The 23,642-nt window shown below is 41.3% G+C and overlaps 1 protein-coding gene across 5 annotated transcripts in view; it reads right to left on the bottom strand.

Moving 5' to 3' along the window:
• Positions 1-23,394, bottom strand: part of ATP13A3 (ATPase 13A3) — a 73,790-nt gene extending 50,396 nt beyond the window's left edge. For 4 of the 5 annotated variants that reach the window (XM_060198489.1, XM_060198493.1, XM_060198492.1 and 1 more), the window contains exons 1-2: positions 22,910-23,394; positions 22,251-22,296 (exon numbers count right to left, since the gene is read on the bottom strand). The gene's annotated coding sequence lies outside the window, so the exon portion shown is untranslated. Of the gene's footprint in view, positions 1-22,250; positions 22,300-22,909 lie in introns of all 5 variants that reach the window. The other variant, XM_060198490.1, reaches the window with a different exon arrangement.
• Between the last annotated feature and the right edge of the window lie 248 nt (positions 23,395-23,642).

The following is a 23,642-nucleotide window of genomic DNA, read 5'->3' as shown; positions in this document are numbered from 1 at the left end:
GAGGGAGGTGTTGGAAGGGAGTGGAAAGGGGCAAGTGGTATATATGTGCCCTTGTCAACAACCACAGTATACGCCATTAAATAATAATAAAAACAACTAATAAACTCAATTATATATAAAGGGAGGGGGAATCTCTTCTCTTCTCTCCTATTTTTTCCCTTCCCCAAACAAAAGGAATGAAAAATTTGGGTCCAAGAGGCCACACAGTGAGTGGCACAGTGGCATTATACATAGGCAAGACAGAGTTCATCCCCCCACATTTTTACAATGTATGTGTGTGCACACACAGAGGCACTTGCATGGCAACTGTGACATTTTATTTGGGACCAAGAGATAGTTCATCATGAGCCTCTGAATTAAATTCCGGGCACTACGTGGGAGCACCATGGACAGCACCAAGATTGTGGCACAGTGCTTAGGTGGGACCGCTCCCTGAGTCTGCCTAGCATACCCTCCTTTCCAGTATCCCTCTCCTTTAAATATGTAGAAGAAAAATCAATAAATAAAGCTTCAAGGAGGCTGCTTGGTGGTATCACACATGCACAAAATTCTCAGTTCATTCCCTGTTACTGTACAATAAATTTTAAAACCCAGTTTGGATGTAGAATATCAACATTATCAAAGTAGTCTCACATGATACTTATTAAACACCCTGCTCAAATACAGCTATATATTTTAATATCCATAGAGCACATACCAAAAAAGAAAAAAATATATTGTGGGATAGTAAAATCATGTTCTGAATATAACAGAATTAGATTAAAAATCAAAAGCAGGAAGAGAACTAATGAGAAAAATTCTGAACTGAACAAGACACCAAAATTTCTCTCTCCAGCCTTTTCACCACTACAACAGAAAACTTATACCACTAAAACCCAGCATCTGAAAAGTTCAAGCTTTAGCTTCCACCTTAAGAAAGTATAAAAATAAAATCACACCTTAGTAGTTATTGTGGAAGCAAGTTAAAATTTCAGAAATTATCTCTTAATTTAGCTCTAAACTCTTACTACTGGACTTTGAATCTAACTCTTCTTCTCTCTTTTATCCATTGCTTAGAAATAGAGATATACTTCCTCACTTCTGAAAATCCTGACTTTATTTTATTTTATTTTATTTTTTTTAGTGTTGGACCTACCAAACAGACAAGTAAGCAGGCTTTTGTAAATTTAGAATAAGCATTAAAATGTAGTGGTTACATTATGTCCATGTACTATTTGAAACCTTTCCTCCAGGTATCTCTAGACAAAGCACAACTACAATCTCATCTCATTGTCTGCACTTGAAAACTAACACAGCTAGCTGTCCATTTAACTTTCAAATGAAGAGATACACATTTCTAAAGGAGCAATAACAATCTACTCACATAGTTTTCTACATCCAGTTCTTGACCACAGCATCACTCCCTTTACAAGAATCATTTACCTGAAATTTACCTTAAGTTTTAAGGTAAAATTCTTAAGTTGCATCAATTTTTTTTTATTATCTTTATTTATTGGATAGAAACAGCCAGAAATTGAGAAGGAAGGAGGAGACAGAGTCACCTGCAGCCCTGCTTCACCACTCGCAAAGCTTTCCCCGTGCAGGTGGGGGTCGGGAGCTTGAACTCGGGGGGTCCTTTCACACTGCAACATGTCTCTCAACCAGGTGCGCCACCACCAGGCCCCAGTTGCATCAATTTTTAACAAAGTTGAAATATTTAAAACAATTTAAATCAAAAGCTGCTTTGAAAACCACCAATTGTTACTCTTTTAAAGCTATTTAGGAAATTACCAAAAAAATTTTCATTCAAAATTTTAGTGAAATCCTCCAAGACAACTTTCAACAGCTTATATTTAAAGTCTATACATTATAATTAACAGTAAAAATTTAATGACTTGTAAACAATAAAAGGCCGTATGTCTCTGACTCATGAAGATAAAAATCAATATAAACACATTATAAAATATATTATCAAGGTGAGAACACATGCTAAGTACTACTCTACATATGGCTAACAAGGCATTTAAATTACTAATATCAAATTCCTAAAATCCACTTAACTTGCAGAAGTTTGATAGCTTGCTTCACTGCATGTGCTTTTCAATCAACTCAAGTTTCTATAATGTAGAAATTAAAGAAATTTTTCTTACCAATTACACTATATCGTCATTCCTCCCAATTGCTAGTATCCGCTGAGCTTTCAAAAGTTGTCTCTTAAAAAATAAAACTAAGCATATAATCCATTCATATGAAACTCTTCTGTCAAAAAAAATTTTAATTCTTAATTGCTTTCAGATTAAGGCATTAAAATTGAGGATTTTTTACTTCACTGGTTTTATAGTTAAAATGTTTTCTCAAAAGACATTTCCTTCTGGCATCTGACTGTCACAGGCTGAACTATTGACCAAATCAGATGTAGCTAGCTCACTAAGTCCCAATTCCACTGAGTCTGTCTGAACCTTGATGTTATCTGAGTTGCAAAGAGCTTATAGGCTATTGTGCTTAGCCAAACCCTTCCTTGCATTTACAATGAACTTGACTTATTCTGAGTGAAAGCTGCAACACAGGACAAAAGGAAACTAGCAGGACTAAATTTAAGAGCTGATTTTTGAAAATTTAGCTATTGCTTTCACAATATCTACTAAGAATTCATTGGAAGAAAGTATAGTATTTTATCCAGGAACAGAGTCAGATTTCACCTCTGAAAACAAGAGTCAGTCTCAATAAGCAGAGACACCCCAAACCTAAACCATCTTTGCTTCAAACTTGAATTTCTAAGGAGCCACAGTAATTTAATGGTACATATATATGAACTTCCTACATGGAAATTTATTGTATGTGCCTAGTAAGGAACTTCACAAGATGATTTAGAAAATGCAAATGTGGGAGTTGGGCTGTAGCGCAGCGGGTTAAGCGCAGGTGGCGCAAAGCACAAAGACCGGCATAAGGATCCCGGTTCGAACCCCGGCTCCCCACCTGCAGGGGAGTCGCTTCACAGGCGGTGAAGCAGGTCTGCAGGTGTCTGTCTTTCTCTCCTCCTCTCTGTCTTCCCCTCCTCTCTCCATTTCTCTCTGTCCTATCCAACAACAACAACAACAACAATAATAACTACAACAAGGGCAACAAAAAGGGAATAAATAAATAAAATAAATATATATAAAAAAAGAAAATGCAAATGTGACAACTCTTACTGTGGGCCAAATACTTAAGATCAACTCCCAACAATAAGAATGACATAATATAATTTAATGAATACATGGAAATTTTACAAGGATACCAGTGAAATTTTAACAAAGCTCTACTCAATACCCATTTTATCACTTCCCATCTTGAACTTTCTCTTATAATACAGGCTTTTGTTTCTGTGTTTAGGCTTAAGGAAGACCATTGTATCCAATATAAACTAAAACTGTATTTACATTTGTAAAACACAGCCTTTGTATAATTCTACCTTTCTGTACGCTATCAAACAATGTGAAAGCTGTAACAAAGTAAATCCTAATTAGGAAAGATTAAGTAATGATTTGTCAATATTAAGAGAAACAAGAATTATAACTTAGCCTGCACTATACCACACTTACATATAGTTATAGCAATTTCATTACTAAGCTATTTAAGAAAAAAAAACTGTATTTGGAGCAAGTCTATAGCATAAGATCGTCACCATCAGACAAAATAATTGATCTTAAGAAAAACAATTATCTAGTAAATAGTAAATTATCTAGTAAATTTTTAAAAAATGGAAGTCACCTTAGATGGAAAAATTATACCTATACTTTGTTTTTTACAAAGGAACATGTCCAAAATCTTCTACACATAATATAATGAATAGCTTCTAATTTTTATTTATTTGAAGGAAGGTGCACGAGGAATCCCTGGCACATTTGATGTCAGAGATTTAAGTGCAGGATTCCATCCCTGACTGAACAGTCCAACACTTTGTCCACTGTGCCACCTTCAGAGCCACTACTATGTGTGTATGTTGTTTACTTTTGTCACTGGGGTTATCACCAGGGCTTGGTGACTGCATGGCTACTGTTCCCAGGGGCTTTTGTGGATAGATGGTGTGAGAAAAGGGAGGTATTAAGAGGCAAAGAAAAGGAAAAAACACCCATAGCACTGTCCCAGGGTTTGTGAAGCTTCACCCCTCACAGGTCTGGGGGCTTCACAAGGGTCCTTAACACATGGCAGTGAGTACACTCTACTCAGTGAGTGACCACCTCGCCCCCTAGTTTGTATTTTTAAATAACTGATTTTATAAGATTTTCTTACATTTATCAAACCTGCTTTAAGCTTAAAACTTACATAATTCCCAAAAGTCCATATCCAAAGGCTAAGAGGTAGGAAAACATTCTAACTGCTATGCCATTGTCAGAAAAGTCAGTTTTTCTATGCAAAATTCATCGACAACCCAATGCATACAATATTTTCAACAGAAAATGGTTTGAGCATAAATGTAAGCTTCTGCTAGATCCAGTCACTCTTGGGTCTGAATTTCCAGGAACCTAAAGAATATTTCATGGTGTTATATAAAACCTTTCTCTCTGACTGGATCTCATTCTCCAAGTCATGTTAACCCAAGCAACACAGAAGAAATTCTGAAGATTCTTTTACAACATTTCGAATAATGTACTGCTTATTATATGCACTTTTATATCTCATTCATATTGAGAAAAAGCATTAGGCAGTGATACAGGATACATAGCAAGGCATTTTTAAAAAGGAAAAAATTAAGAGAACACAGAAAAATAAGTTTTAACTTATTTTTAAATTATAATTAATTCAACACGAACTATTTCACTAATATCTTCATTAATCTTGGTCAAATTTTTCACTAAATTTAAGTTAGAATAATTCACAATACATTCAACTATAATTTGACCTTCACAATAATTCACAATACATTCAACTATAATTTGACCTTCACTGGTACTACTAGCAGCCTGCTGTTGCACTCTTTCACCAGGAGGGGACGTTTCAACATTGGTAAGGAACTAGGATAAGTTTTCACAAGCCTTAATAGAGCAGCCCTTGTTAAAAGTGGGCAAAGATGAAATGATAGTACATGTTTAAGATTTTTTTTTTTAATATCACGAAGAAAGTTGTTATTGTCTATATAATAGAGCTACTGTTTCATGAGTCTCCATGGAAAAATGAGGCATGTGATAAACAAAGAAGAAAAATTATGGGCACAAAGGGGAAGGTAAGTATTACTAGTCCCTCTATATAGATTAAAAATTCCTAATAGGGGAGTCGGGAGGTAGCGCAGTGGGTTAAGTGCACATGGCGCAAAGTACAAGGACTGGCGTAAGGATCCAGGTTCAAGCCTCCAGCTCCCCACCTGCAGGGGAGTCGCTTCACAGGCAGTGAGGCAGGTATGCAGCTATCTTTCTCTCCCCCTCTCTATCTTCCCCTCGTCGCTCCATTTCTCTCTGTCCTATCCAACAACGAGGACATCAATAACAAAATTTTTTTAAAAAGGGCAACAAAAGGGAACAAATGAATGTTAAAAAATTTTTAAAAAGAAACAACTTATCATCAACAACGAAGGAATGACAAGCAAACAGCACCACCTTTCAAGGAACTATTTTCAAAAATCCATTAGAATGAAATGACTAGGTTTCCAGTTTGGACCATAAAGGGACTGTTTTACCCGCCTCCCTCCTCCACCCCCTTTTGAGGTTCTGCTGAAAGATAGCCTGGTTATCAAGCCACCACTTCCCCTAAACACTTCTTAGTATTCTCCAGATCTTGTTATATAACATCACAAGAAGACACTGCTGGTCCATCTATGGCAATAACTACCAATCTGCATTTTCAGCACTGATCTTTCTCTCTTGAGCTCCAGACCCACGGATGCAAATATCTACTACATACATTTAGAGCCTCAGGCATGAGAGTCATTTGTAGACAGCTAAAATTCAAGTATCATTTAATTTACTTGTCCTACCACCAATCCCCTCTGCTCCATTAATAAGTAAGATATGCCTAAAAAGTCACAGCAAGAATAGGCCAAGAAGGCTAGAGGTCCTCCTATCACACACCTTATATATCTGACTGGGCGCTACATCTTTTTCATTTTTAACTTTTCAAATTCACCTCACCATAACTATTTCCACTGGCACTGTCTCCAATTTAAGTCCCAGCTTCCCTCTCTAATCTCCTTCAGGATCGGACTGTCTAGTTGTCAATGTCACCTGCTATTCATATTAGTATCACTCACCTTTTACAAGTTTAATATCCTATCTATACAAAACAAAACCTGGACCTCCACAAAGAACCCTGCTATTGACTGACTCCATTCCCTTTTTCATATGCCATTCCTTCTGCCAAGAATGCCCTTCCCTGGCTGACGCAACTATTAGTACTTCCAAACTAGTGAAGTATCTTCTTTAGTAAGCTTGCAATGTTCCCTCTTCCACCTCACAGCAGATTTCTTCCACACTTACCCCTCAATATTAGACTAAAATACTACTGATAGAAACCTTAAGGGCGGGAGTAGATAGCATAATAGTTATGCAAAGAGACTCTCAGGCCTGAAGCTCCAAAATCCCAGGTTTAATCCCCCCACACTACCATAACAGCTGATCAGTGCTCTGTTAAAAAAAAAAAAAAGTAAGAATTAATAGTTGGGAGCCAGGCCAGCACCCAGCAATGGAACTTGACTGAATGACACAGGCCAAGACAGGGATATGAGGAAGGCTTAAATCATTCCTCTTTTTCTGACCAAATCTCACAACAAAGTAAATTTTTTTTCTGTGGCATGTTCTCACACCTTTTAAGATTTATTTATGAGACACAGAGAGAAAGAACCAGAGCATCACTCTGGCACATATGATGTCAGAGATGGAACTTAGTACCACCTGCCAAGTTACCATGCTCCCAGAATTTACCCCTAAGTCCCTTTCTCCACTCTCCCAATACCATATTTCCCAGATTCTAGTTACCTCATGTAACCTTGTTGAACCCCTACTACAGCACTAAGTTCTTCAATATCAATTACTACTTCCTCTTTAATCAAGAGTCATTCTGTTTACTAGCTAATACCTAATTACTGGGTGCCGGTAGCCAACCCCCTCCCATCTCCCATCCTCCCGTAACTCCAACTCAGTGGCCAGTCACCTAACTCAAGTTGGACGTGCTAAGATCGACCCAGTCTGGAAAAGAGAAATTTCCCATGAGTGGTCATCCCACTTCCGTTTATCTTGTCCATCTCCAAAACTCTCTCCCTTTACACTGTCTGAACTGGAAGACGCTTTGAAGAGGGTTAAACCAGGAACAGCTGCTGGCTATGATAACATCACCCCAGAACTCATTCTTAACCTGGGTCCCACGGCAAAGAAGTGGCTCGCTTCATTCCTGTCCCACATCTTGGAATCTGAGTCTATGCCCAAAGTTTGGCGTCGTGCAAAGATTATAGCGGTTTTGAAACCAAAGAAAGACCCAACACTGGCCGCCAGCTATAGACCAATTTCTCTCCTCTCCGTGTGCTACAAACTCCTTGAGAGGCTGTTTCTGTCACGTATTTCTCATCTTACAGAGAAATTCCTATCATCCACCCAGGCTGGTTTCCGCCCAGGAAGATCTACCTGCGAACAAGCCCTGGCCCTCTCAACTTACATAGAAAATGGATTCCAGAAGAATTTAAGACGGGTGCTGTCTTTGTTGATCTCACAGCAGCCTATGACACGGTCTGGCACCGTGGTCTCCTGGTCAAGATCTCAAGATGCCTGCCTCCAAGGGTGGCCAACACTATATCGTTTCTTCTCCAAAACAGAAGTTTCCGGGTACATCTGGGTGACAAGTCTAGCAGATGGAGACTTGTCTCAAGTGGCCTCCCCCAGGGCTCTGTTCTGGCTCCTACGCTATTCAATATTTACATCAATGACCTCCCAGAAACTTCTTCAAGGAAGTTCATCTACGCCGATGACATCTGCTGTGCAACTCAGGCATCCAAGTTCGACATCCTCGAGGAAACACTCACTAAAGACATGTCTCTGATATCTGATTACTGTAAAAAATGGCAACTAATCCCTAGCACTGCAAAAACGGTATCATCTGTTTTCCATCTACACCATGCCTCGGCCTCGCGTGAGCTTAATGTGCAGCTTGGCAGTACGAGAATCCGGCATGAAGCCCAGCCAGTCTATCTTGGCGTTACTCTCGATCGCACTCTGTCATTTCACGAACATCTCATAAAAACTGCAGCAAAGGTGGGCGTGAGGAATCACATCATTGCAAGACTGGCCAGCTCCTCATGGGGCGTGAGCGCTTCCACACTACGATCATCTCTGGCATTATGCTATTCCACTGCAGAATACTGTGCCCCAGTATGGTTCCGTAGCCCCCATGTCCACTTGGTCGATTCCAAATTATATTCCTCCATGAGGATAATTTCTGGAACCATCCGTTCCACCCCGGTTCCATGGCTGCCAGTTCTCAGCAACATCGCCCCGCCAGATATTCGTCGGGATGCAGCATCATCTAAGTTCATTTCCCACGTCTATGCTCGACCGGACCTGCCAATATACACGGATATCTTCACCCACCGTGTCCAACGCTTGACGTCTCGTCACCCAATCTGGTCCCCTATGCCTACACTGAACTTCTCTGTTCCAGTCTCTTGGAAACAGAGTTGGCAGTCAGCTGAGGTCAAGAACAAACACCTCATCACAGACCCCTGCAAGCGTCAAGCCGGCTTTGACCTAGCACGTTATGATTGGGCCCTCCTCAATCGCTATCGAACAGGCCATGGCCGGGGGAGCCAGAGATGACCCGAATTGCCCCTGCGGCTACAGACAGACTATGACCCACATAGTCAATGACTGCCACCTCTCCAGATTCAAAGGAGGTCTCGAAACTTTACATCAGGCTCAACCTGACGCTGTTGACTGGCTACGGAAGAAGGGCAAACGCTAGAAGAAGAACCTAATTACTCAAAACTGGCAAAACTAATACAAATGGGGGGGGGGGCAGAAAAGAGAGGGGAAAGGGAGGGAGAGAGAGATTGATGGATATGGGGAAGGGTCCAGCCCAGGGAGCAACACACTGGATAAAGAAAGCATTGGATCTTGTTTTTTTCATAGACAGACATTAAGAGGGCAGGGGCAAGATAGAGAATGAGAGAGAAAGACACCTGCAGCACTGCTTCACCACTTGTGAAGATTCCCCTCTACAGATGGGAACCAGGAACTTGAAAGGGGGGGCAGTCCTAGTGCTTTGTAGCACGTGTGTTCTACTAGATATGCCATCTCTATGCTCTGAGCACTGGACTCTTAAGCATGAGGTCCTGGGTTTGATCCGCAGCAGCGTGCGTGCGTGTGTGTTACAGAGATACAGATGGAGACATGGGGGGTGGGCATTACAATTCTATTACTGAGAAAACAGTTACAAAAACTCTGGGTGTCTTTCTGAGTTTCTCTGCTATGTTTCAAATTTCCAGTCATATAGTTTATAGTTTATTTTTAATATTTTATATGGGTTCATATTTATTTGTAATATATGGTTTCTTATTTATTTTTAATATTTTACTGCAGAAATTAATGGTTTACGGTAAATACAATTACTGGTAGGTGTAAAATTTCAGTTTTCTGCAAAACACTCACTGGAGCCTAGGTCCTCCTCCACCAAAGGCCCCACCCCCTCCACGCATCCTTTACTTTGGTGCAATACACCAAGCCCAATCCAAGTTCTACTTTGTGCTCTTACTTCTCAACTTCTGTCCATGAGTGAGATCACCCCATACTCATCCTTTTCTTTCTGGCTCATCTCACTTAACATGGTTTCTTCAAGCTCGATCCAAAATGAAGCAAAGGTGACTTCATTTTTTTTTCTTTCTTACTGTTTTTTATTTATTTACTTTTCCCTTTTGTTGTCCTTGTTTTTATTGTAGTAGTTATTATTGTAGTTATTGGTATCGTCGTCGTTGTTGGCTAGAACAGAGAGAAATGGGGAGAGATGGGGAAGACAGAGATAGACACCTGCAGGCCTACTCCCTGTGAAGCGACTCGCCTGCAGGTAGGGAGCCAGGGGGCTCAAATCCGGGTCCTCACACCGGTCCGAGAGCTTTGCGCCATGTGCGCTTAACCTGCTGCATTACTGCCAGACTCCCTCTTCATTCTTTTTTCTTTTTTGAAAATTTTATTTATTTATTTATAAGATAGGAAAAAATAGAAAAAGACACAAAGAAGTGGAAAGATATCCCATGTTCATGGGTTGGAAGAATTAACATCATCAAAATGAATACACTACCCAGAGCCATATATAAATTTAATGCTATGCCCATCAAGATCCCAACCACATATTTTAGGAGAATAGAACAAATGCTACAAATGTTTATCTGGAACCAGAAAATATCTAGAATTGCCAAAAAAACTTGAGAAGAAAGAACAGAACTGGATGCATCATACTCCCAGATCTCAAATTGTATTACATGGGCCACTGTAATCAAAACTGCTTGGTACTGGAACATGAATAGACACACTGACCAGTGGAATAGAATTGAGAGCCCAGGGGAGTTGGGTGGCAGTGCAGCGGGTTAAGCATACGTGGCACAAAGCACAAAGACCAGTGTATGTACCTCGGTTTGAACCCCTAGTCCCCACCTGCAGGGCAGTCGCTTTACAGACGGTGAAGCAGGTCTGCAGGTGTCTTTCTCTCCCCGTCTTCCCCTCTTCTCTCCATTTCTCTCTGTCCTATCCAACAACAATAATAACTACAAAAATAAAACAAGGGCAACAAAAGGGAATAAATATGTTTTTAAGAAGTTAAAAAAAAAAAGAATTGAGAGCCCAGAAGTAAGCCCCCACACCGATGGAAATCTAATCTTTGACAAAGGGGCCCAGACTATTAAATGGGAACAGCAGAGTCTCTTCAACAAATGGTGTTGGAAAAAATAGGTTGAAACATGCAAAAGAATGAAACTGAACCACTATATTTCACCAAACACAAAAGTAAATTGTTCTTGGCAGCATAATTTATAATAGCCAAAACCTGGAAGCAACCCAGGTGTCCAACAGCAGATGAGTGGCTGAGCAAGTTGTGGACTATATACACAACGGAACACTACTCAGCTGTAAAAAATGGTGACTTCACCATTTTCAGCTAATCTTGGATGGAGTTTGAAGAAATCATGTTAAGTGAAATAAGTCAGAAACAGAAGGATGAATATGGGATGATCTCACTCTCAGGCAGAAGTTGAAACACAAGATCAGAAGAGAAAATACAAGTAGAACCTGAACTGGAGTTGGCGTATTGCACCAAAGTAAAAGACTGTAGGGTGGGGGTGGGGGGTGGGAAGAGTACAGGTCCAAGAAGGATGACAGAGGACCTAGCAGGGGTTGTATCGTTATGTGGAAAACTGTGAAATGTTATGCATGTACAAACTATTGTATTTACTGTCGAATGTAAAACATTAATCCTCCAATAAATAAATTAAAAAAAAACTCCTGAAAGGGAAATATATTAAAAAAAAAAAAACCTCCAAATTATAGGTAAATTTGCAAAACAACAGAAAGAAAGAAAAGAAAAAGGAAAAAGAAAAAAAGAAATGAGGAGAGAGAGAGAAAGAACCAGACATCACTCTGGTACATGTGCTGCCAGGGATCAAACTCAGGACCTCATGCCTTAGAGTACAGTGCTTTATCTAGTGCACCACCTCCCAGACCAGGACTTCATCGTTCTTAATAACTAAATTCAACTGAGTAAATATACCATAACTTCCTTTGGCACTAATCTGTTGTTGGATACCTGGGTTGCTTCCAGGTTTATGCTACTATGAACTTAGGCATACACAGATTTTTTTGGATGAATGTTTAATTCCTTAGGATATATTCCCAGGAGAGGAATTGCCTAATTATACCGTAGGTCCATTTCTAGCCTTTTGAGAGTTCTACAGACTGATCTCCACAAGGGTTGAACCAATTTACATTCCCACCAGCAATGCAGGATTCCCTTACCCCTGCAACCTCTCCAGCATTTGTTGCTACTATCCTTTTGATGTATGACATTCTCACAAGAGTGAAGTGATATCTCACTGTTGTCTTTATTTGCATTTCTGACAATCAATAACTTGGAGCATTTTTTCACGTTTCTTGGCCTTTTTGGGGATCTCTTCTTTGGTGAATCTGTTCATATCTTCTCCCCACTTTTGGAGGGGTAATTTCCATTTCTTCATTCCATTCACTTCTCACAGTAGCAGAGGCATACAGCAATGACAAAGAGAGAGCTAATGCCACAATAATTCTATAAATCACCCATTCTTCTGGGATTAAAAAGCTCTATCTGTTCTAAATACCATGTATGGACAATTTCCCACTAAAGACAGAAACATGTTCTCCCTAATGTGTTTAGCAATGTGCTTCAATAGTACTGTAGTCCAGCTATGTAGGGTTTTTGTTTGTTTGTCAGACCACTTCTAAGCTCCAGTTTATGGTGGTACTAGGAACTGAACATGGGACCTCAGGTGTCAGGCATGAAAGACATTTCACATGGCCACAACACTATCTCTCCCTGGCTAAGCAGTATCTTAAAACTGAACCCCAGACCATTGCCTGATCAAAAAATAAATAAATAAATAAATACAAATAAAGAAAGCCAAGTGCCCTCATATTTCAAAATAAATCTGTAAATATTAAATTAGAACCCTAACAAGAACCACTATGGTTTTTTTTACTACACTGAAGTCATTTGTCAGAACTATATTGTCTACGTGTACTAAGTACTGTGCTAAGACTGCACCAATTATTGAGCTGTCAGAAAAGCCATAATGCATCTTTTTACACTTTTCTATGCATAGATGTGTTATGACTTTTCTGACAACCCAGTAAATTTCTAACCTAAAGGAGCCAAGTATAGTGGGCTGGACAAGTAAGCAAACATCTATCAAGCAGAACAAGAGTAGCACAATAAAGTACATCTCATGTGAGTAACGGGAACAGGGAGAGCGAGCGGATAAGGAGGTCAAAGGAGAGACTTCAGAAAATGATTCCTTAGTCAAAGACTTCTGAGCCACCAGGTTATCAAGTGAACAAGCAGTAAAAAAGGGGAGGAAACAACTGACTAGAATCCAAGCAGAAAATGAGCACATGCAAAAAGTACAAAGGTGAGAAACAGGAGCTGGGAGGAATACAAGGCAACTTAAACTGATGAAGACGCAGAGTGCCCAGGGGAATGGCTGGAAATGGAGGCTGAAATGAAAGGAGGCTATAATCGGGGCCAGGTGGCAATGCACCTAGTTAAGCACACATACTACAGTGTGCAAGGACTGGGTTGAGTTCAAACCCCTGGTTCCCAGCAGGGGAAAAACTGCACAAGTGGTGAAGTAGAGCTGCAGGTGTCTTTTCTCCCTTTCTATCTCCCCCTCTCAATTTCTCTGTCTCTATCAAATAAACATTTTTTTTTAAAAAAAGGAGGCTATAATCTGACATTTTAAAGATATGGATTTAATAATATGAAACAGAGAATCTATAAACTTTTATCAACTTAAAAAGAATAAGGTGGGAGTGTACGGAAAGCCGCGACACTGCACTCACCTGCTGCGTTTTTACCTTGCAGATGGGAGAGCTCACGCCACAGTGTATATCCCACATTTCTTTTTTTTTTTTTTTAAAGATTTTTATTTATTTCTGAGAAAGATAGGAGGAGAGAGAAAGAACCAGACATCACTCTGGCATATGTGCTGCCGGGGATCGAACTCGGGACCTCATGCTTGAGAGTCCAAAGCTTTATCACTGCGCCACCTCCCGGACCACTAGTGTATATCCCACATTTAAACCTGTGCTTGGTACATACAGGTAATGTTTATAGACTGAACACACTCCTAAAGACATAATCAAGAAGCCCAACCCAAACTTCTTTCCTTAGTCTATTTTTTTAATCACAAATTTACACACTGTAGTAATGCAGCTGGCACAGCTTTTGAAAAACTATATTCATTTATGAGACAGAGAACAGAGCGATGTCAAGAACTGAACTCAAGACCTCAAGCTCTAGACTCCAAGGCTTTATCAACGGTGCTACCTCCTAGGCCACACTTGCCACAGTTGTTATGAGTCATTCACAATGAGCTGCACCAGAAAGGATCTCAGAAAAGCCCATTAAGATCATCTTGAACCTTATAATTAAGCAGTTAACTCTATTCTCACCAAAACCTAAACAGAAAAAAATCATGGGTTAGCTAAAAAAGTACTCATCAACCAATGTTTAGGAAATGGTGATGACTCTAAGAATATTTTATCAAGAGAGTCTATGAAGAATCTTTAAAGTCCCCAGTAAAATCTATCTTAACTAAGAATTTCCTGGGTTAGTCTAGTCCTTTAAATAATTGTTTTCAGACTTGCAGTATTACTTTGCATATAACTTAGTAAACTATTATTAAATTTAACACATATCAGAAGTATATCTCTTGTGTTTGGGGAAATAGGAAAAACTTTTAAATAGGAACTAAAAGAAATCATGAACAAAACATAAATGAGGTTGGAAAACTCATGGCTTAAGAAGTTAATAAGACATGAGCCCCCACACCTATGGACATCTAATCTTTGACAAAGGGGCTCAGACTATTAAATGGGGAAAGCAGAGTCTCTTCAACAAATGGTGTTGGAAACAATGGGTTGAAACATGCAGAAGAATGGAACTGAACCACTGTACTTCACCAAATACAAAAGTAAATTCCAAGTGGATCAAGGACTTGGATGTTAGACCACAAACTATCAGATACTTAGAAGAAAATATTGGCAGAACTCTTTCCCACATAAATTTTAAAGACATCTTCAATGAAATGAATCCAATTACAAAGAAGATTAAGGCAAGTATAAACCGATGGACTACAGTATCAAATTAAAAAGCTTCTTCACATCAAAAAAAACCACTACCCAAACCAAGAGACCCCTCACAGAATGGGAGAAGACCTTTACATGCCATACATCAGACGAGTTTAATAACCAAATAAATAAAAAGAACTTGCAAATCTCAACAACAAGACAACAAATAAACCCATCCAAAAATGGGGGGAGGACATGGACAGAATATTCACCACAGAAGAGATCCAAAAGGCCAAGAAACACATGAAAAAATGCTCCAAGTCTCTGATTGTCAGAGAAATGCAAATCAAGACAACAATGAGATACCACTTCACTCCTGTGAGAATATAATACATCAGAAAAGGTAATAGCAGCAAATGCTGGAGAGGTTGTGGGGTCAAAGGAACCCTCCTACACTATGAATGTCAATTGGTCCAGCCTCTGTGCAGAACAGTCTGGAGAACTCTCAGAAGGCTAGAAATGGACCTACCCTATGACCCTGCAATTCCTCTCCTGGGGATATATCCTAAGGAAGCCAACACACCATCCAAAAAGATCTGTGTACACATATGTTCTTGGCAGCACAATTTGTAATAGCCAAAACCTGGAAGCAACCCAAGTGTCCAACAGCAGATGAGTGGCTGAGCAAGTTGTGGTCTATATACACAATGGAATACTACTCAGCTATTAAAAATGGTGACTTCACTGTTTTCTGCCGATCTTGGATGGACCTTGAAAAATTCATGCTGAGTGAAATAAGTCAGAAACAGAAGGATGAATATGGGATGATCTCACTCTCAGGCAGAAGTTCTTCTTCTTCTAGCGTTTGCCAGGCAGAAGTTGAAACACAAGATCAGAAGAGAAAATACAAGTAGAACCTGAAATGGAATTGACGTATTACACCAAAGTAAAAGACTTGGGGGTGGGTGGGTGGAGAGAATACAGGTCCAAGAAGGATGACAGAGGACCTGGTGGGGGTTGTATTGTTATATGGGAAACTGGGGGATGTTATGCATGTACAAACTATTGTACTTACTGTTGAATGTAAAACATTAATTCCCCAATAAAGGAATAAAAAAAAAAAAAAGAAGTTAAGACATGGGGGTTGAGCGGTAGCGCAGTGGGTTAAGCACACAGGGCGCAAAGCCCAAGGACCAGGAGTAGGGATCCCGGTTCGAGCCCCCGGCTCCCCAACTGCAGGGGAGTTGATTCACAGGCGGTGAAACAGGTTTGCGGGTGTCTATCTTTCTCTCCCCCTCTGTATTCTCCTCCTCTCTCCATTTCTCTCTATCCTATCCAACAAAGACATCAGCAACAACAACAATAGTAACTACAACAACCAACAAGGGCAACAAAAGAGAAAATAAGATTAAAAAAAGAAGTTAAGACATAATATAGAGATACATGAAAAAAATATTTAGTCTATAAAACACTAGTAATTCCTAGGGGTCGGCAGTAGCGCAATGGGTTAAGTGCACGTGGTGCAAAGTGCAAAGACTGGCATAAGAATCCTGGTTCGAGCTCCCGGATCCCCACCTGCAGGGGAGTCACTTCATAAGCAGGTCTGCAGGTGTCTATCTTTCTCTCCTCCTCTCTGTCTTCCCCTCCTCTCTCCATGTCTCTCTGTCCTATCCAACAACGAGCGACATCAACAACAACAACCACAACAAGGCTACAACAACAAGGGCAACAAAAGGGGGGGAAAAAAGACCTCCAGGAGCAGTGGATTCATGGTGCAGGCACCGGAGCCCCAGCAATAACCCTAGAGGCAAAAAACAAACAAACAAACAAAAACCTGGTAATTCCGAAGAAATCAATCCAAAGCCGTAAGAATAAAATAAAATTTCAAATATTGAAGATGCAGACATTTTATTACACAACATTTTTAAATGAAAACAAGACACAGAAGATTTTATCAGAAATACACACTTTAACATGTTACCAAGGTTTCTAATGTAGCCACTGAATGACAATGATTAACAACAGTAACAAGAGATGAAGGGGGGAAGGAAGACTACAGACACATCCAAAGATACAGAGAAAAAGAAATGAGATATACAGAGATACACTAACATCTTGAGCTTTATAAAGTGTTCTTACCAAAGATGCAAAACCATGGTATTTTTGTTGAGACTGAATGTAATACCATGCCATTACCATCTAAAGCTCCAATGTGGGGGGGGGGGAGGTGTGGGGGGGTCACAATCCCCACACTAATTGTTTTGGACATGTTAAATTAGCATTTAAACTAACACACAGGGCCAAAAGTATAGCTCATGTGAATAGTTCACCTGCTTTGCCGTGAGCCCAATCCAGACTGTAACACAGTCCCACTGCACTGGAGGGAATTTTGATGCTATGGTTATCTTTCCCTCGCTCTCTTTTTTATAAAGTTAAGTTCAGAGCAGTGATGGCCCAGAGAAGACAAGTAAATAAAACACAGAAAGAAGTAATCACGTACTAAACCACTTATCCTGGGCAGTGGTAGACAGCATAATGGTTATACAAAGAGACTCTCATGCCTGAGGCTCCAAAAGTCCCAGATTCAATCCTCTCACAACAAGCCAGAGCTGATCAATGCTATTATAAAAAAAATTAAAAATTTAACCTTACAATTCTTCAGTAGGTTTTATTCCTTCCACTCAACAAGAGAAGAAACTCAAAAATGAAGTTACAATACACAAGGACCTGGATTCAAACCCGTGGTCCCCAGCTGCAGGGGAAAAGCTTTGCAAGTGGCAAGGCAGGGATGCAGCTGTCTCTGTCCCTCTCCCTATCTCCCCTTTCCCTCTGGATTTCTTGCTGTCTCTATCCAATAAATAAAGATAATTAAAAGTTTTTTTTAAAAAAAATAATAAATTCTTTAAAAAAAAGAAAGAAACTGAAAAATGATGCAAGCAAGTTAGCACTGCCTACAAAACCAGTAAGTAATGAAGCTAGAATTCAAAATCACTTGTATATGGATATAAATCCCACATCTCAAGCAATAAATCATGTCCTCTCACCAGTTACATTTAACTACCATAAGGCTTTAAATACAGGCGTTTCCTTACTGTGTTATCAATCCCCAGAGATGCTGTAGTTCAGGTACTTTACATTTCATGAAAACATTAAGGTGAGGGAGGGTAGACAGCATAATGGTTATGTAAAGAGACTCTCATTCATGCCTGAGGCTCCAAAGTCCCAGTTTCAATCCCCTGCACCACCATAAACCAGAGTTGAGCAGTGCCCTGGTAGAAACAAAACAAAAAACCAAAACAAAAAATAAACCTTAAAAAAAACAAACACTAAGGTGACACAGATCTTATTACAAGTAGACATTAACTCTTAAAAGCACTGAAAATGGCTGAGCCACCCCAACCTCCCCCCTTTTTTTTACTAGACTACTGCTCAATTTTGGTTATTGCTGATGCTGGAGACTGAACCTGGGGCCTTGGAGATTTCGGCATGACAGTCGTTTTGCCTAACTGTTACACTCTCTCCCTGTCTAACTGACAACTGACTCAGAATCATATAAAGAACAGTCCCAATATTCCCAGCTTTAACATTTAGTCTCTTAGTTCTATTTCTGTATGGTATAAAAAGTCCAGTATAGCAGCCACAGCTAACAGGCAGAACACAGGGCTTGAGTTGTCAAGTCCAAGCTTCAATCTCCAACATCACATATGCCAAGGTGGTGCTCTAATATCCCTCTCAGAAATAAATCTTTAAAATACCCAGCAGAGGGCCCAGGTCATGGTACACCTGGTAGAGCACACATATTACCAAACATAAGGACCCGGCTCAAACCCCCAGTCCCCACCTGTGGGAGAAAGTTTCATTAACAGTGGAGTAGTAACTACAAATTAGTCTGTCTCTTTCTCTCTGTCTCTCCTCACCACCACCACCCCACCCCACCCCACCCTATGTTTCTGTCTGGGGGGGGGGGGGGAATGACAACTGCGAATGATAGAATCATTGTGCAAGCACCAACCCCTAGTGATAACCCTGATGGTAAATAAATAAAAATACCCAGCATTTATTTACACTGCGTGTGGTAAAGTAAACTAGTGCAGCCCCTGTAAGGCAGTGAAATCCTTATACAACTAAGAAACTGAATTAACTTTAGATCCAGCTGTATCTTTCCTAGGCATGTATACTATGGAAAACACTAACTCAAAAGGATTTTGCACCCTTATGTTCATAGCTGCATTATTCACAATACTCCTGATATAAGGAAGCAACCTAAGTGTCCACAGATAAATGACTGGATAAAAGTTTTAAGACATGCCTGTATCACAGATAAGGACAAAAGTGAAAGACCAACAAATAAAATGCTTCTAACCCCAGTACTGCCACTACTCCAGGCAGCAGTTTCTTTTTTGACAAAAAGGAACTAGTCTAAATAATCTATGAGCACTCAACATTACTTTCCAATCTTATTTATTTCGATACCAAACTCACAAATTCCTGTCAAAAAATAAATATCTGGGGAGGTAGCATAACCATTATGGTTATGCAAACAGACTCATGAAGGAGGCTCCAAAGTCCTAGGTTCAATCCCCATACCACCATAAAACAGAGCTCAGGACCTGGTGAACAAAAGTCCCACACTCTACCACTAAGCTAAGTCCCTAGCTCTAAGAACTGTTTAAAGTTTCAAGATCTCCCACTTAGTACTCATATAATTCATGTTAACAAGTGCACCAGTGGATGGAATTCTGCTTTAGTTAAATCAGAAAACATCTTAAAATTCCACAAAGGAACGAGGAAACAATATAATGACTGGAGGTGGGAGAGAGAGCATAATGGTTATGCAAACAAACTCTCATGCTTAAGGCTCTGAGATCCCAGGTTCAATCCCCTACATAACCATAAACCAGAGCTGAGCAGTGCTCTGGCAAAAAAGGAAAAAAAGAAAAAAAAAAAAAAAAACATGTAGCACAACATAATGGCTAGGCAAAAAGACTTTTGTGCCTTAGACTCCAAAGTACCAGGTTCAATCCCTCGTACCACCATAAACCAGAGCTGATCAATGCTCTGGTAAAACTGATACTAAGTAAAATAATTTTGTAATTCCATTTCTGTCTTCCAAAGAGTTTAGAAATAACAAGAACCAAGTATAAAAATTCTTATTTTACAACTCTCCAGAAAAAATAGATAAAAACAAAGTTCTATTGTTTGCCACCATAGCCCACCTTCTAGAGCTACTATTAATCTTAGGAATGAAATGTAGCTTCATTTTAAAATCTGGAGGCTAGGCAGTGAAGCACCTGGTTGAGTGCCTGTGTTATTACGTACAAGGACCTAGTTCAAGGTCCCGGTCCCAGCTACGGGTGGGGGAACTTCACAGTGAAGCTGGGCTACAGATGTCTGTCTCTCGGCGCCAGGCAATGGAACACCAGGTTAAACTCAGATGTCTGTCTCTTTCCCACTCTACCTCCGTCTCTCCTCTGAATCTCTCTCCGTAAGAAAGACTTTTAAAACACACACACACACAAAAAAAAAAACTTATGTTTTCAAGGGTTACATAACTACCATGCTGTACAAGCACAGCTTTATTCCATACATGAAATGGGATTTATTATGTCCCAAGAGTGTGCCTATCTTCACATGTCCTCAGCTAATCCACAAAACTCCTGGAGATTAAGGATTTCCATTCTTTGTTAATATAAAAAAGGTCTTGAAAGTTAAGCAATTTACAACTAGTTAAGAAAGGCAGGCACCAAAGTCAGGTCAGAATTCCAAATATGAAGACCCAAGTGCTTTAGAATAGTCTCTCCTTACACTCAGAGATGTCTGTGGACTTTTCAAATGTTAGGACTGAAGTCAGAGTCTCAAGGGATGAAGCCAAGGAATGTCTGTATTTTAAAGGAAAAAAAAAAAAAAAGAATTCCAAATATGGGGCCAGGTGTAGGCACACCTGGTTGAGCACACATATTACAGTGTGCAAGGACCTGGGTTCGAGCCCCTGGCCCCCACCTGCATGGAGAATGCTTCATGAGTGGTGAAGCAGTGCTGCAGATGTCTGTCTCTCTCCCTATCTTCCCCATCCTGTCAATTTATGGCTGTCTCTATCAAATAAGCAAATAAAAATAATTTTAAAAAACTTAAAAAAAAATCCCAAATCTATTCCTATTACAATAGGCTGCAGCTGCCAGGTCACTCCTAGTTTCCACATAAGATTCTATACTTGAGACATAACAGATAATCTAGAAGGAAAACTGATCAGTTACCTAGATGAGATCGCTATAACAGCTAGTAAGCAGAAACAAGTAGAAAACTCATCAGAAGATAACATTTAGATATTCAGGTTTACTGACCTTTCTTCTATGACTAAGAAAACTATTCTACTGATATAGAAATGTATCCTCTTTATCTCAAATCAGATGAAATGTTAACATCTTAATTACCAGTAGTATTTCAAATAAAACTTCCTCCTTAGCTAGGAAATTAGCACACCTACTACATAACTTGAACTCTGCAAGTTGAAGCCTGCCAACTTTATTTTCAAAATAACCTTCTACTTTATGTTCTACTTATGTATAACTCTGCTACTTGTAAATTGAGGCAATCAGTTATCACTTTCCCAAGCCAATTCCCTGACTAAAAACAAACAAAAGGCAGTTGTTCTAACAAAGCTGAAACCTTCACTTAACTCTCACCCTAACCTTATCTACTAGAGAATGGTGCAAAAGTAAACTTCCACAAAATGGCTCTATCAGGAGACTAAATTTATAGTCATCAAAACCATGTTCTGAATGAGGGGCTTACTATTTCAAACAACTTCCAGGAATCCACTGGTCTTAAAAAAAAGGGGGGAGGAGGGGAGGAAGAGTGCTTAACCACAGCGAGACACCAACATACAATCATTTTGGTAACTGTAGCCTATTCAGCAAAGCAACAATGCTCCAGAGAAAATACTGTAACAGATATTCCAGTGAAACAAAATTAACACGTATGCTTTGGGAAAGAAGATAAATGCTATCCGAAAAAGCCCTTTTAACTAAAGCATCATCACCCTTCAAAAGACCATCAAACTGGAACATCATCACATTAGCAACGAAGGCTGTTTGCAAGATATATTCATTAGGGAATGAATCTGTAATGTTCTTGCATTTCTTTGGGGGAAAAAAAGTTGATTGTTAATTCCAAGTTCCTGACTTAACCCATCTAAAACAGTCTCCACTGCATACATGACCATGTTCTCATTAGGTGGTTTGTAATGGAGGGACTTGAGATTCAGAACTCTGGTGGTGGAAACGGTGTGAAATCATACCCCCTGTTGACATGTAATTTTGTAAATCAGTATTAAACCGCTTAAAAAAAAAGTTCTCATTTAGTCCAAAATCCTGTGCAGAAGACACAGGGTTGTTTCTAGGTTTACGATTTCCATATCCATTCATTTTGCACTAATATAACCACTCCGTATACAGCTCTAAGACTGTATTTTGTCGATTCAAAGCAATTAATCATGGGAATAATTCATACCTCCTATGTCCAGACACCAAGATCCAAGGATGTTTCCGTGTCAGATCTACTGGAAGAAGACGAAAGGATAATCACCTGTCAGAAAAGCTGTCCACACCGCAAGTCCCAAACTCATTTCTGTTGAGCGCTTGCTTCTTCGCCCTCCCAGTCCCTCCAGATGCTAGAATACCACCTACTCGCACCTAACTGGGAAGGAAAATGAAAGAGAAGGGCTGAACGTGGCCACTTAAGAACTTATGCTATGGCCCCAGGGCTTATCTTTTTGTTTGTTTGTTTGTTTGTTTGTTGCTATCAATACTTCTCTCAACCAGCGTCAAAGCGAGAACGGCCTAAGGCAATTCAGAGTCACCTCCCCCCGCCCCGGGGTCCGCAGTTTACAGTCAAAAGGTGGAGACCGGCGAGGAATGTGAACTGCTCCAAGGCCAAGGGCGAACTCGGGATCCTCCCCGGCCCCGCCCCGGGGCCCGCACACGCACTGCGGGGCTGCTTCCCGCCCCACCTGTCCACTCGGCCCCTCTCGGGCCCCGCGCCCCGCTCCCCCCCCCCGAAACCCAGATGCCCCCCAGCCCGGCCCCAGGAGGCCGACCGTACGCGCCGCCGGTCCCCCGCCACCCCGTCCTCCATCACCGCAGCGCAGCCTGCCCTCCCGCGCCACTCACCGGCCGCCACCGCCCGGCCGTCTCTACGGCGGCCTCCGGGCCCGAGCGCCGAAGAGCCACCGGGGGCCTGGGCCCGGGCCGCCGCTGTCGCCGCCGCCGCCGCCGCCTCGCCTCAGCCCAGCCCCATCGCCCTCCGCCGGCGCCGGCGGCCGCGGGTCGCTCGGGCTCGAGGCGCCGCCGCCGCCGCGCGCTGCGGCTCGGGGTGAGGGGAGGGAGGCTCCGCGGCGGGGCCCGGGCCGAGCCCGGCGCAGAGGCGTCCGCGCTCCCCTGCTCGGAGCGCCGGCGTGTAGCCGAGGCACGGCGAGAACAAGGGAGGGCGGCAGGAGGGAGGTGGGCAGGGGAGGGGGGCGGTCTCCACTCCGATTCAGCCTCCAGCCGCCAGCGACGTAGCGAACCCCCCTCCCCTCCGCGGCGGCGCCCCGATCACGCTGCGGGGAGAGCCGGCTGGCTGGCGGAGGAGCGCGCGCGGCCAGCTCGGGACTCCCGCGCCGGATGTGAGGTCACGTGATTGCCTCATCTCAGCGCCGAGGGCGGAGGGGACGCCGGGAGGGGCGAGGGGGGGCCCCGATCGCGGTGGGAGGGGCGATGTTTAGCTCCGCCCGTCTGATCGCTAGGCGACCCCCGAGCAAGCGAAGGAAAGGAGAAGGAGCGCCAAAAGAAAACGTGTGGTAGTTAAAGGGGTTGCTGATGGAGAATGGCTCCGTAGGCAAAAGGAGGTGGCATTTGCCACCCC

This window comes from Erinaceus europaeus, chromosome 9, assembly GCF_950295315.1.
Source record: "Erinaceus europaeus chromosome 9, mEriEur2.1, whole genome shotgun sequence".
NCBI lineage: Eukaryota > Metazoa > Chordata > Mammalia > Eulipotyphla > Erinaceidae > Erinaceus > Erinaceus europaeus.
This window is presented reverse-complemented; position numbering and strand designations above follow the sequence as displayed.